Source organism: Chiloscyllium plagiosum, unplaced genomic scaffold (assembly GCF_037043375.1).
Source record: "Chiloscyllium plagiosum isolate Xiang-an unplaced genomic scaffold, Cpla_swu_hap1 HiC_scaffold_35, whole genome shotgun sequence".
Lineage (NCBI taxonomy): Eukaryota > Metazoa > Chordata > Chondrichthyes > Orectolobiformes > Hemiscylliidae > Chiloscyllium > Chiloscyllium plagiosum.
The window spans coordinates 5,923,010-5,935,262 of record NW_028270173.1 but is presented as its reverse complement, the minus strand read 5'-3'; the positions used below and the strand labels follow the sequence as shown (position 1 = coordinate 5,935,262).

Sequence of the window (12,253 nt, the reverse complement as noted above, 5' to 3'; positions counted from 1 at the left end):
TTGGATGTGAACATAAGAGGTATAATTAGTAAGTTTGCTGACGACACCAAAATTGGAGATGTAGTGGACAGCGAAGAAGGTTACCTCAGATTACGACAGGATCTTGACCAGATGGGCCAATGGGCTGAGAAGTAGCAGATGGAGTTTAATTTAGATAAATGTGAGGTGCTGCATTTTGGGAAAGCAAATCTTAGCAGGACTTATACACTTAATGGTAGGGTCCTAGGGAGAGTTGCTGAACAAAGAAACCTTGAAGTGCAGGTTCATAGCTCCTTGAAAGTGGAGTCACAGATAGATAGGTAGATTATTGGTCAGAGTATTGAGTACAGGAGTTGGGAGGTCATGTTGTGGCTGTACAGGACATTGGTTAGGCCACTATTGGAATATTGAAAGCAGAATGACCAATTGAAAAGTTTATTTTTTACAAAAATACTTCAGTTTGTTTTCAGATTTCTTTATTATTTTGTTCTCCTTCCTACTGAAAAGATGTTGTGAAACTTGAAAGGGTTCAGAAAAGATTTACAAGGATGTTGCCAGGGTTGGAGGATTTGAGCTTTGTGGAGAGGTTGAATATGCTAGGGCTGTTTTCCCTGGAGCATCGGAGGCTGAGGGGTGACCTTATAGAGGTTTATAAAATCATGAGAGGCACAGGATAAATAGACAAAGTCTTTTCCCTGGGGTGAGGAGTCCAGAACTAGAGGGCATAGTTTTAGGGTGAGAGTGGAAGGATATAAAAGAGACCCAAGAGGCAATGTTTTCACACAGAGGGTGGTACGTGTATGGAATGAGCTGCCAGTGGATGTGATGGAGGCTGGTACAATTGCAACATTTAAGAGGCATTTGGATGGGTATATGAATAGGAAGGGTTTGGAGGGATGTGGGCCGGGTGCTGGCAGGTGGGACTAGATTGGGTTGGGATATCTGGTTGGCATGGACGGGTTGGATGGAAAGGTCTGCTTCCATGCTGTACATCTCTATGACTCTATAATTATCAAAACTGCAATTTCAAAATGCGTACATTTGAACTGAACAACTGATCATCCATGGGATAATTTTAAGATGACATGTCTGGTGTAACCTTTTGGAAACAGTGAATTTAAAAATGACTTTTTAGAAAATTGGCAAAGAGGCCTGAAATGTTTTTAATGTCCGAGAACAAAACTATGTGAAAGGACAATTAAACTAAGTTTGATCGATCCTTCCAAAAAGATGATTGGTTATCGACTTGAAAAGTAGACAAAAAAAACCTGTGACTGAAGAAAAGGGCTGTCTGTAGGCCTAATTGGACACTTCCTTTGGAAGGCCCGGTAGTGGCGTCTTTCCATATTTTATCATTCTACACAAGAACAATAGTTGCTGTGAAGAAAAATTCAAAGGTAAAATTGCACACGTTTTCAGAATTTATTTTTAAAAGCAGACATTTGAAGCATCTACTCGTTTCAATCTTGACATCTGTAATACAATAGAAACTGTTAAGGCAAATGACACCATGGATTTAGAGGAGATGAATCAGGGTGTATATAGAAAATGCTCGGAGGCGGCAACGGTGCAGAGCTGAGCTATCTCGGTATTGCGCTGAACGTTTTACAATTTGTGATTAAGGATTTGACTTATAAATTCATGTAATTTTCCAAAGTGTCTCAGTCATCTTGCTGTAAAGCGGTACAAGTTGATCGAACATTTTGATCTTAGCCCTCCGTTGGTGGTAGTGTGCGGCTCTTAAAAGAGCCTTTTATGTCCGTTTTTTGCAAGTGAGATACCATTCGTTTTCACTAGGGTAGCCGATCTAAGCGGAACTGGTGTATTTGGTGACCGCTTTTGTGCCTTCAGACACAGCGTGCTTGGCTAGCTCGCCCGGTAACATAAGGCGGACGGCGCTTTGAATTTCTCTGGCCGATATGGTCTGGCGCTTGTTGTAGTGAATCAGGTGCGAAGCCTCGGAGGCGATGCGCTCAAAGATGTCGATGACGAACGAGTTCATGACATTCATGGCCTTAGACGAAATTCTTGTAGAAGGATGGACCTGGGTCAGCACCCTGTACACATAGGTCGAATAGGTCTGTTTGCGAGTCTTCTTTCGCTTCTTGGGCGGCTTCTTGCTGACTTTGTTAAGCGACTGCTTCGATGCCTTTCGGGACGCAGCGCTCTTTGCTGCAGCCGCCGACTCAGGCATGACTTCCAATCACAACAAATTTAGCATAACTGACGCTGTCCGCCTGCCACATTTATATAGGAGCCTTATGCTAATGAGGAATCTGAGAGAGACGTTTTTCTATTGGTCAATTGCTCCCTTCCAAATATTCACTGTTCTGATGATTTTCGCTCCCTCGGTGGTCTGGGCCAATCAGAAATGGCGCATGACGGAACGTTTGACGTTAACGATTCAAAATCGCGCCAACCGAGGCTTCGCTCTCATCCATCTTCTGATGGCGCTCTTGACGGGACACAGTGGGAGAGCAGATCTCGGCAGCCGAATCTCGCCATTGTCCTTGGGGTGAATTTCGGCTAACTTTAATTGATGGAACATAATGCTTGACGCATCTTCCGCTGAAGTCTACGCTCAGCGATGTTGTAAATATTGGACATGATTTGGAGATGCCGGTGTTGGACTAAGTTTTAAAAGAAACACACACATAATGCCAGGTTATAGTCCAACAGGATTATTTGGAAGTACAAGGTTTCGGAGCGCTTCTCTGTCCACAGGTAACTATCTATTCACTTGACGAAGGAGCAGCGCTCCGGAATAATAAATAAACCTGTCGTTACTACAAACTGGTATTGTGTAAATATTAGGGAAACTCAAGTAGGTCTAGTAACATTCAACATTTTGTCCAGACGTTTTCCTGAGTTTCACACTTTTTTTTTCTAATTTCAAATTAGATGCTTTTGTACACCTCCTGTGCAGCAGTAACCTTGTATATCTCACAGTGGAGTCCTTGACTCTGATCCAACTCATTTAGAGCTAGCTCTCACAGTGAAGTAGGATGTCTGACGCTCCTGTTTAATTTTTTTTCTTTTTTTATTACCCCCACACTACCGCCTAACTGCGGTAGTGCTTATTTTACCCAAGCACCCATGTTGTGTGTGTGCAGGTGTGTGACACATTGAAAGACACTAAGTGCGCGAATCTTTATTCAATTTCCACCACCAGGAACAAAAGAAACATCCAAGTGTTCATCAAAACCACAGCTAGACCTTTATTACTTTCATCTCGGTTTTAGTCTTATTGAAATCAAGATGCTGGTGCAAGGAAGGATACTGCCAGCTTTGTCTATCACTAATCCTCATTTTTATTGCCTCGTAGCTGACGCACCGATGGGAGGAACTCATTCACTGGATTAGAAGAAAGTACAAGTCCCACGGCAAAGTTAAGGAACAGCAGTTTTATTTTATGGCCGTTTAGTTTTAACACGACAAAAAAGTTTTCTAGGTAAATGTTTAGTAAATTCCGCCGCCACGCACTAACAACAACACTTTTTTTTTTAAAATAACTAGATCCAATTAAGGTCCGTTAGCTTCTTTTGTGGAAATGTTTTAAGAGGTTCTGAGAAGAGCCTTTCGCCGTCCGTCCTTGGGCCACTGGCTCTGCCTTCTCTGCTTCCGTCCGGCGGACCTGCTTGTGGCTGGCCGGCGAGCGGCGTTTTTCTTCGACTTGGTCGTCAGCCTTCTAAGAGTTTTCGACGCCTTGGGGTTACGGCGCAACATTTTGGCCGACGCCGTAACTCTTTTCGGAGATCGCCTCCTGACTCCGGACTTTTTCCGGGCTGAACTCTCCTCCACCTCCCGCTCCTTAACCATTTGGAGGGAACCGGGGGCCCCGGCATGCGCTGACGGGTTTTTACTGGGCGGCGACCTCACGGTGGACTGGCTGGACCGGGGGCCGCACCCTTCCACGTCGTAGTTGGCAGCCGAGATGGTCTTCCTCATCATAGTAGCCAAAGTCGCGGGACCCTGGCGGTCTTTGGTAACAGCCACCGCCTCCAGGATGCGCTCAGCCACCGTGGCAATGGTGGCCGCTTTCTGCGGACGGTAAGCGCTTTTCCGCTTGGTGGCCACGGCGGGGTGAGGAGGCGGCGCCATGTCGGTGGTCGCGGAAAGGGGCACGCCAACCGGGGTAGCAGTCATTGTCGGTGACGAGTGATTCACCTGCACAGGGGCAACAGCTTCAGCCATAAGCGACACCAATTGCAGCTGCGGCACCAGCGTCGCAACAATGAGCCGGAGCGGCGCTAGCGGCCATTTTATGTAGGCGAAAAGCGGACGCCGTAGAGCCATTCCTCGCGCAGCCGCAGTTGCCGCTGTCCTTTTCACACGCCCACTCCTTGCCCCGCCCCTCAGACAAAGGCGCCCCTTGTCCTTCGAGTGAAGCGCCCATTCTCCCGGGAAGCTGCGAGCTCACTCCAATTCTGCACCTCTTCCTGTTTCCGATGTAGCTTCCAAAATCACCTCACGCCGTATTGATACCATCGTGACAATCAGAGGTTTCGACCGCATGATTTGCTTTCAGCCACTCTTCAACATTCTTTGCTGATTATTAAACAGGATTTTTGTGTCCTAAGATTTTCTACTTGATTAAGTTAAATAGATCCGAAGATTAAACTTTGCACTTGAGTTTTTTGTAGGGTTGAACTACTTGAAATATCTAACGACTCGGGATTTGAATAGCTTGAAATTCACTTTTCAACGTACGTCATCCAGTTAAGATCAGTCAATATAGCACTTTTTTAAACAACAGGTTGAAACAAAGAACTGCGGGTGCCGAAGACCTGAAACAAGAAAGACATTGCTGGAGAAACTCAGCGGGTCTGGCAACAGCTTGGAGAAAACGCAGAGTTAACACTTCGAATCCGTGACCCTTCTCCAGGACTGATAGTAGCTAGGTTTGGAGAAAGTGAGGACTGCAGATGCTGGAGATCAGAGCTGAAAAATGTGTTGCTGGAAAAGCGCAGCAGGTCAGACAGCATCAAAGGAGCAGGATTCCTGAAGAAGGGCTTATGCCCGAAACGTAGATTCTCCTGCTCCTTGGATGCTGCCTGACCTGCTGCGCTTTTCCAGCAACACATTTTTCAGCAGTAGCTAGGTGTGATAGTGTATATGATAATAGCAGTGGTAGGGGGTAGGAGTGAAAGGACGAGGTGAGAACATCTGTTTCTAAGTTGAGACATCACAGTTGTTTGCAGTCAACTCTGCACACAGTCAGTGGTTTTGAACAAATGTTAATAGCGCTTTATCCAGTTTCCAAACCTGATGTTTTTTTTATTCCATAAATAAATATGAAATGGAATTCTTGTATCTCTTGATATTTCACTTGACTTTTGACTACACTGGGAAATGTTCAGAAGTTGCTTTTTGCTTGTAAAGCCCAGGGTGTCAGTTCGGATTTGAGTCAGCTTGTAAGGACATCATACTGACATTCTTCTTGTAAGAGTGAACTAATGCTGCTCTGTCAAATGTGTTGGCATCTAACTTTCAGATTAATCCATAAACAGAGTCCCCTTCTACCCTCTTTGGTTGTAGGCAGGCCATCCCAAACCACTATTTCTAAAATAGTGGAATCCTTTGCAGATCAATTATCCCTCTACTCGCATCATTGAAATAGATTATCTGGACATGCATTACTTTGCTGTTGGTAGAGCTTTCTTGGAAGGGTGAATGAATTTGGATGCCAGGTTTTTCTACATTTAAAAAAAATATTGATGTCATGGTTCTTTGGGCATCTTGCAATATGAAAATTGTGCTTGTTGATATATGTCATTGTCTTTTTATAAAGCATAATGATGCCTTAGCACCATTACATGTGTTTGCAAAATAATACAATTTGAAGAGTTCAAAGTTTGTGCGAAGATTTGTAGCTCGGGTGCTCGTTGTTGTGGTTCTGTTCGCCGAGCTGGAAGTTTTTGTTGCAAACGTTTCGTCCCCTGGCTAGGCGACATCATCAGTGCTTGGGAGCCTCCTGTGAAGCGCTTCTTTGATGTTTCCTCCGGTGTTTATAGTGGTCTGTCCCTGCCGCTTCCGGTTGTCAGTTTCAGCTGTCCGCTGTAGTGGTTGGTATATTGGGTCCAGGTCGATGTGTTTGTTGATGGAGTTTGTGGATGAATGCCATGCCTCTAGGAATTCCCTGGCTGTTCTCTGGCTGTTCTCTGTCTGGCTTGCCCTATGATAGTAGTGTTGTCCCAGTCGAATTCATGTTGCTTGTTGTCTGCGTGTGTGGCTACTAAGGATAGCTGGTCGTGTCGTTTCGTGGCTAGTTGATGTTCATGTATGCAGATTGTTAGCTGTCTTCCTGACATAGCTGACATAGAATTATGCATAGATTAATTTACTTGCTGTAATAATTTTAAACAGATGATTTTGGGATTGGAGTTTGAATAATGACAAATACTTCATTTGTCATCAACCATTGTGATGCTTTTGATTGCTTGTTTCCAGGAGGAGGAGTATTTCCATAATTTCTGATTACATTTGGAGATGGTTGTGTGCAGGGATAATTTAACTGGGCTGAAACCCATGGGGTAGACTGAAATACTGACTTTTGAAATTTGGATCTAACACATGGGATTTCCTGGTAATCAGTTCACATTCTGTTTGTAGTGCAGAGTTTTCAGTGCTAACATAGGCAATGGCATGGTATTATGGCTGGACTATTAATTCGATACTCAGCTAATGTTCTGGGGGCATCCAGATTTGAAATTCACCACTGCAGGTGGTGGAATTTGAACTCAACAAAAATATCTGGATTTAAGACTCGAATGCTGACCGTGAATCCATTGTCAATTGTTGGAAAAACCCTTTCTTGATTATATGTTTTATTGAAGAATGTGTCTTGATTAAACTTAAAAATATGAGCCTGAAGTAGTGTTTTGTAGTGGAAAAAGACAGTGCTACTTTCTGGGTCTGTAGATTGGAAGAAGCAAAACTGGCCGTTAGTAGTGGGAGTTTAGGTAGAGTTTACAGGTTACTGGGGATGATATGGGCGGCACGGTGGCACAGTGGTTAGCACTGCTGCCTCACAGTGCCAGAGATCCGGATTCAATTCCCACCTCAGGCAACTGCCTGTGTGGAGTTTGCACATTCTCCCCGTGTCTGCGTGGGTTTCCTCCCACAATCCAAAAATGTGCAGGTTAGGTGAATTGGCCATGGTAAATTGCCCGCAATGTTAAGTGAAGAGGTAAATGTAAGGGAATGGGTCTGGGTGTGTTGCGCTTCTGCAGGTCGGGGTGGACTTGTTGGGCTGAAGGGCCTGATTCCACACTGTAAGTAATCTTATAAAAAAAATCTGCAATAAATGCCATTAGTTGCAAATTTTGCCAATCCTATCACAACGAGTGGAATGGTTGGATGAGGAATTTACAAGAACAAGGGGGTGTGATGGTTGGCAGTTACAGGAAGGGAGAAAAGTCACAGATACAGTCACATAGATGGTTTACCGCCAGGAAAGGTAAGAGAGGTAGGCAGGTGGTGCAGGAGTCTTCTTGTGGCTATCCCCATTTCAAACAAGTATGCTGTTTTGGCAAATGTAGGGGGTATGAATTCTCAAGGGAATATAGCATGAACAGCCAAGGTTTCTGGTATTGAAATTGGCTCTAATGCAATTAAGGGTATGTCGGGTTCCAAGATCTGGATTGTGTTAGGGGACTCTCTAGTCCGAGGTTCAGACAGATGTTTCTGTGGCCAGCAGCGAAAAATCAGAATGGTGTGTTGCTGGTGCCAGGATCAAGGGTGTCTCAGAGAGGGTGCAGAATGTTCTCAAGGGGGAGAGGGGCTAGCAAGAGGTCATTGTACATATTGGAACCAACGACATAGGAAAGGAAAAGGTTGAGATTCTGAATGGAGAATATAGAGAGTTAGGCAGAAGTTTAAAAAAGAGGGCTTTGACAGTAGTATTATCTGGATTACTCCCAGTCCTGTGTGCGAGTGAGGGCAGGAATAGAAGGATAGAGCAGATGAATGCATGGCTGAAGAGCTGGTGTATGGGAGAAGGATTCACATTTTTGGATCGTTGGAAGCTGTTCTGGGGTAGGAGTGTACAAGAAGGACGGATTGCACTTAAATTGGAAGGGGACTAATATACTGGCAGGGAGATTTGCTGGAGCTGCTTGGGAGGATTTAAACTAATAAGGTGGGGGAATGGGACCCAGGGAGATAGTGAGGAAAGAAATCGATCTGAGATGGGTACAGCTGAGAACAGAAGCGAGTCAAACAGTCAGGGCAGGCAGGGACAAAGCAGAGAATAAGGTTGGACTGATAAATTAAACTGCCTTTATTTCAATGCAAGGGGCCTAACCGGGGAAGGCAAATGAACTCAGGGCATGATTTGGAACATGGGACTGGGATATCATAGCAATTACAGAAACATGGCTCAGGGATGGGCAGGACTGGCAGCTTAATGTTCCAGGATACAGGAAGAATAGAAAGGGAGGCAAGAGAGGAGGGGGAGTGGTGTTTTTCATAAGGGATAGCATTACAGCTGTACTGAGGGAGGATATTCCCAGAAATACATCCAGGGAAGTTATTTGGGTGGAACTGAGAAATAAGAAAGGGATGATCACCTTATTGGGATTGTATTAAAGACCCCCTAATAGTCAGAGGGAAATTGAGAAACAAATTTGTAAGGAGATCTCAGTTATCTGTAAGAATAACAGGGTGGTTGTGGTAGAGGATTTTAACTTTCCAAACATAGACTGGGACTGCCATAGGTTAAGGGTATGGATGGAGAGGAATTTCTAAAGTGTGCACAAGACAATTTTCTGATTCAGTTTGTGGATGTACCTACTAGAGAAGGTGCAAAACCTGACCTACTCTTGGGAAATAAGACCATAAGACATAGGAGCGGAAGTAAGGCCATTCGGCCCATTGAGTCCACTCCACCATTCAATCATGGCTGATGGGCATTTCAACTCCATTTACCCGCATTCTCCCCGTAGTCCTTAATTCCTTGTGACATCAAGAATTTATCAATCTCTGCCTTGAAGACATTTAGCGTCCCAGCCTCCACTGCACTCTGTGGCAATGAATTCCACAGGCCCACCACTCTCTGGCTGAAGAAATGTCTCCACATTTCTGTTCTGAACTTACCCCCTGTAATTCTAAGGCTGTTTCCACGGGTCCTAGTCTCCTCGCCCAACGGAAACAATTTCCTAGCATCCACCCTCTCCAAGCCATGTATTATCTTGTAAGTTTCTATTAGATCTCCCCTTAATCTTCTAAACTCCAATGAATACAATCCCAGGATCCTCAGCCATTCCTTATATGTTAGACCTACCATTCCAGGGATCATCCGTGTGAATCTCCACTGGACACGCTCCAGTGCCAGTATGTCCTTCCTGAGGTGTGGGGACCAAAACTGGACACAGTACTCCAAATGGGGCCTAACCAGAGCTTTATAAAGTCTCAGTAGCACAACGGTGCTTTTATATTCCAACCCTCTTGAGATAAATGACAACATTGCATTCGCTTTCTTAATCACGGACTCAACCTGCATGTTTACCTTTAGAGAACCCTCAACTAGCACTCCCAGATCCCTTTGTACTTTGGCTTTACGAATTTTCTCACCGTTTAGAAAATAGTCCATGCTTGTATTCTTTTTTCCGGTGACTGAGGTGTCAGTGACAAGGCCGGTGACTGAGGTGTCAGTGGGGGAGCACTTTGGAGCCAGTGACCATAATTCTATTAGATTTAAAATAATGATGGAAAAAGATAGACCAGATCTAAAAGTTGAAGTTGTAAATTGGAGAAAGACTAAGTTTGATGGTATTAGGCAAGAACTTTCAAAAGCTGATTGCGGGCAGATGTTCGCAGGTAAAGGGACAGCTGGAAAATGGGAAGCATTCAGAAATGAGATAACAAGAATCCAGAGAAAGTATATTCCTGTCAGGGTGAAAGGAAAGGCTGGTAGGTATAGGGAATGCTGGATGACTAAAGAAATTGAGGGTTTGGTTAAGAAAAAGAAGGAAGCATATGTCATGTATAGACAAGATAAATTGAGTGAATGCTTAGAGTATAAAGGCAGTAGGCGTATACTTTAGAGGGAAATCAGGGATGTAAGATAGCTTTGGCAAATAGAGTTAAGGAGAATCCAAAGGGTTTTTACAAACACATTAAGGACAAAGGGATAACTAGGGAGAGAATAGGGCCCCTCAAAGATCAGTAAGGCGGCCTTTGTGTGAAGCCGCAGAAAATGGGGGAGATATTAAACGAGTATTTTTGCATCAGTATTTACTGTGGAAAAGGACTTAGAAGATATAGACTGTAGGGAAATAGACGGTGACATCTTGTAAAATGTCCATATTACAGAGGAGGAAGTGCTGGATGTCTTGAAATGCATAAAGGTGGATAAATCCCCAGGACCTGATCAGGTGTACCTGAGAACTCTGTGGGAAGCTAGGGAAGTGATTGCTGGGCCCCTTGCTGAGATATTTATATTATCGATAGTGACAGATGATGTGCCGGAAGGCTGGAGGTTGGCTAACATGGTGCCACTGTTTATGAAGGGTGGTAAGGACAAGCAAGGGAACTATAGACCAGTGAGTCTGACGTCAATGATGGGCAAGTTGTTGGAGGGAATCCTGAGGGACAGGATGTACAGGTATGTAGAAAGGCAAGGACTGATTAGGGATAGTCACCATGGTTTTGTGCGTGGGAAATCATGCCTCACAAACTTGATTGAGGTTTTTGAAGAAGTAACAAGGAGGATTGACAAGGGAAAAGCCGTGGACGGGATCTATATGGACTTCAGTAAGGTGTCCGACAAGCTTCCCCATGGGAGACTGATTAGCAAAGTTAGATCGCATGGAAAACAGGGAGAACTAGCCATTTGGATACAGAACTGGCTCAAAGGTAGAAGACAGAAGGTGGTGGTGGAGGGTTGTTTTTCAGGCTGGAGGCCTGTGACCAGTGGAGTGCCACAAGGATCAGTGCTGGGTCCACTACGTTAGTAAGTTTGCAGATGACACCTAAATTGGAGATGTAGTTGACAGCGAAAAAGGTTATCTCAGATTACAATGGGATCTTGACCAGATGGGCCAATGGGCTGAGAAGTGGCAGATGGAGTTTAATTTAAATAAATGTGAAGTGCTCCATTTTGTGAAAATTGATAAATCCCCTGAGCTAGATGGGATTTATCCTAGGATTCTCTGGGAAGCCAGGGAGGAGATTGCTGAGCCTTTGTCTTTATGTCGTCATTGTCTACAGGAATAGTACCAAAAGACTGGAGGATGGCAAATGTTGTTCCCTTGTTTTTTCCTGTCCAGGAGCAGTGGGAGACAGAGCGGAGGTGACATGGAGACCAGGAGGGTGCCAGGAAGGTAAGGACTTAAAATATATTTGGGCGGTGGCTAAACCCAAGATACCATTATATCTCCATCCCGCGATCCCCCCAACCAGAAGAAAAATACTCTGTAAGGTAAGGATTTTATTATGTTTCTTTCATATGTTTACGTGCGTTGTTTGGTTTTAGTTAGGTGATATAAAGCTAAGGCTTAAAATGGCAGGGGACTTCAGACACATGGCATGTACCACCTGCTTGATGTGGGAACTCAGGGACATGGCTGACGTTTCTGACTCTTACACTTGCAAGACGTGTGTCCTGCTGCAGCTGTTGTTTGACCGCATGACAGCTCTGGAGCTGCGGATGGACTCACTGTGGAGCATCTGCGATGCTGAGGAAATCGTGGAAAGCACATTTAGTGAATTGGTCACACCGTAGGTTAGAATTGCTGAGGGAGACAATGAATGGGTGACCAAAAGGCAGAGAAAGAGTAGGAAGGCAGTGCAGGTGTTCCTTGTGGTCATGTCCCTCCAAACAGGTATACCGTTTTGGATACTGTTGGGGGAGATGGCTCGCCCAGGGAAGGCAGCAATTGCCAGGATCATGGCCCCGTGGCGGGCACTGCTGTTCAGAAGGGCGGGAAAAAGTCTCTCAGGGCCATAGTTATAGGGGATTCTATTGTGAGGGGAGTAGATAGGCAGTTCTAGAGTTGTGAAACGGGACTCCCAGATGGTATATTGCCTCCCAGGTGCTCGGGTCAGGAATGTCACTAATCGGCTGCAGAGAATTCGAAAAAGGGAGGGTGAACAGCCAGTTGTCTTGGTGCATATAACAACCAGCGATATAAGTAAAAACAAGATGAGGTCCTGAAAGCCTGAATTCAGAGAGCTCTGAGAGAAGTTAAAGAGGAGGACCTCAAAGGTAATGATCTCTGGATTACTACAGTGCCACATATTAGCCAGCATACATAGAACATAGAACATAGAA

The 12,253-nt window shown here is 44.7% G+C and overlaps 1 pseudogene; it reads right to left on the bottom strand.

Moving 5' to 3' along the window:
* Nucleotides 1-1,786: 1,786 nt before the first annotated feature.
* LOC122541186 (histone H2B pseudogene) lies at nt 1,787-2,173 on the bottom strand (annotated as a pseudogene).
* Between the last annotated feature and the right edge of the window lie 10,080 nt (nt 2,174-12,253).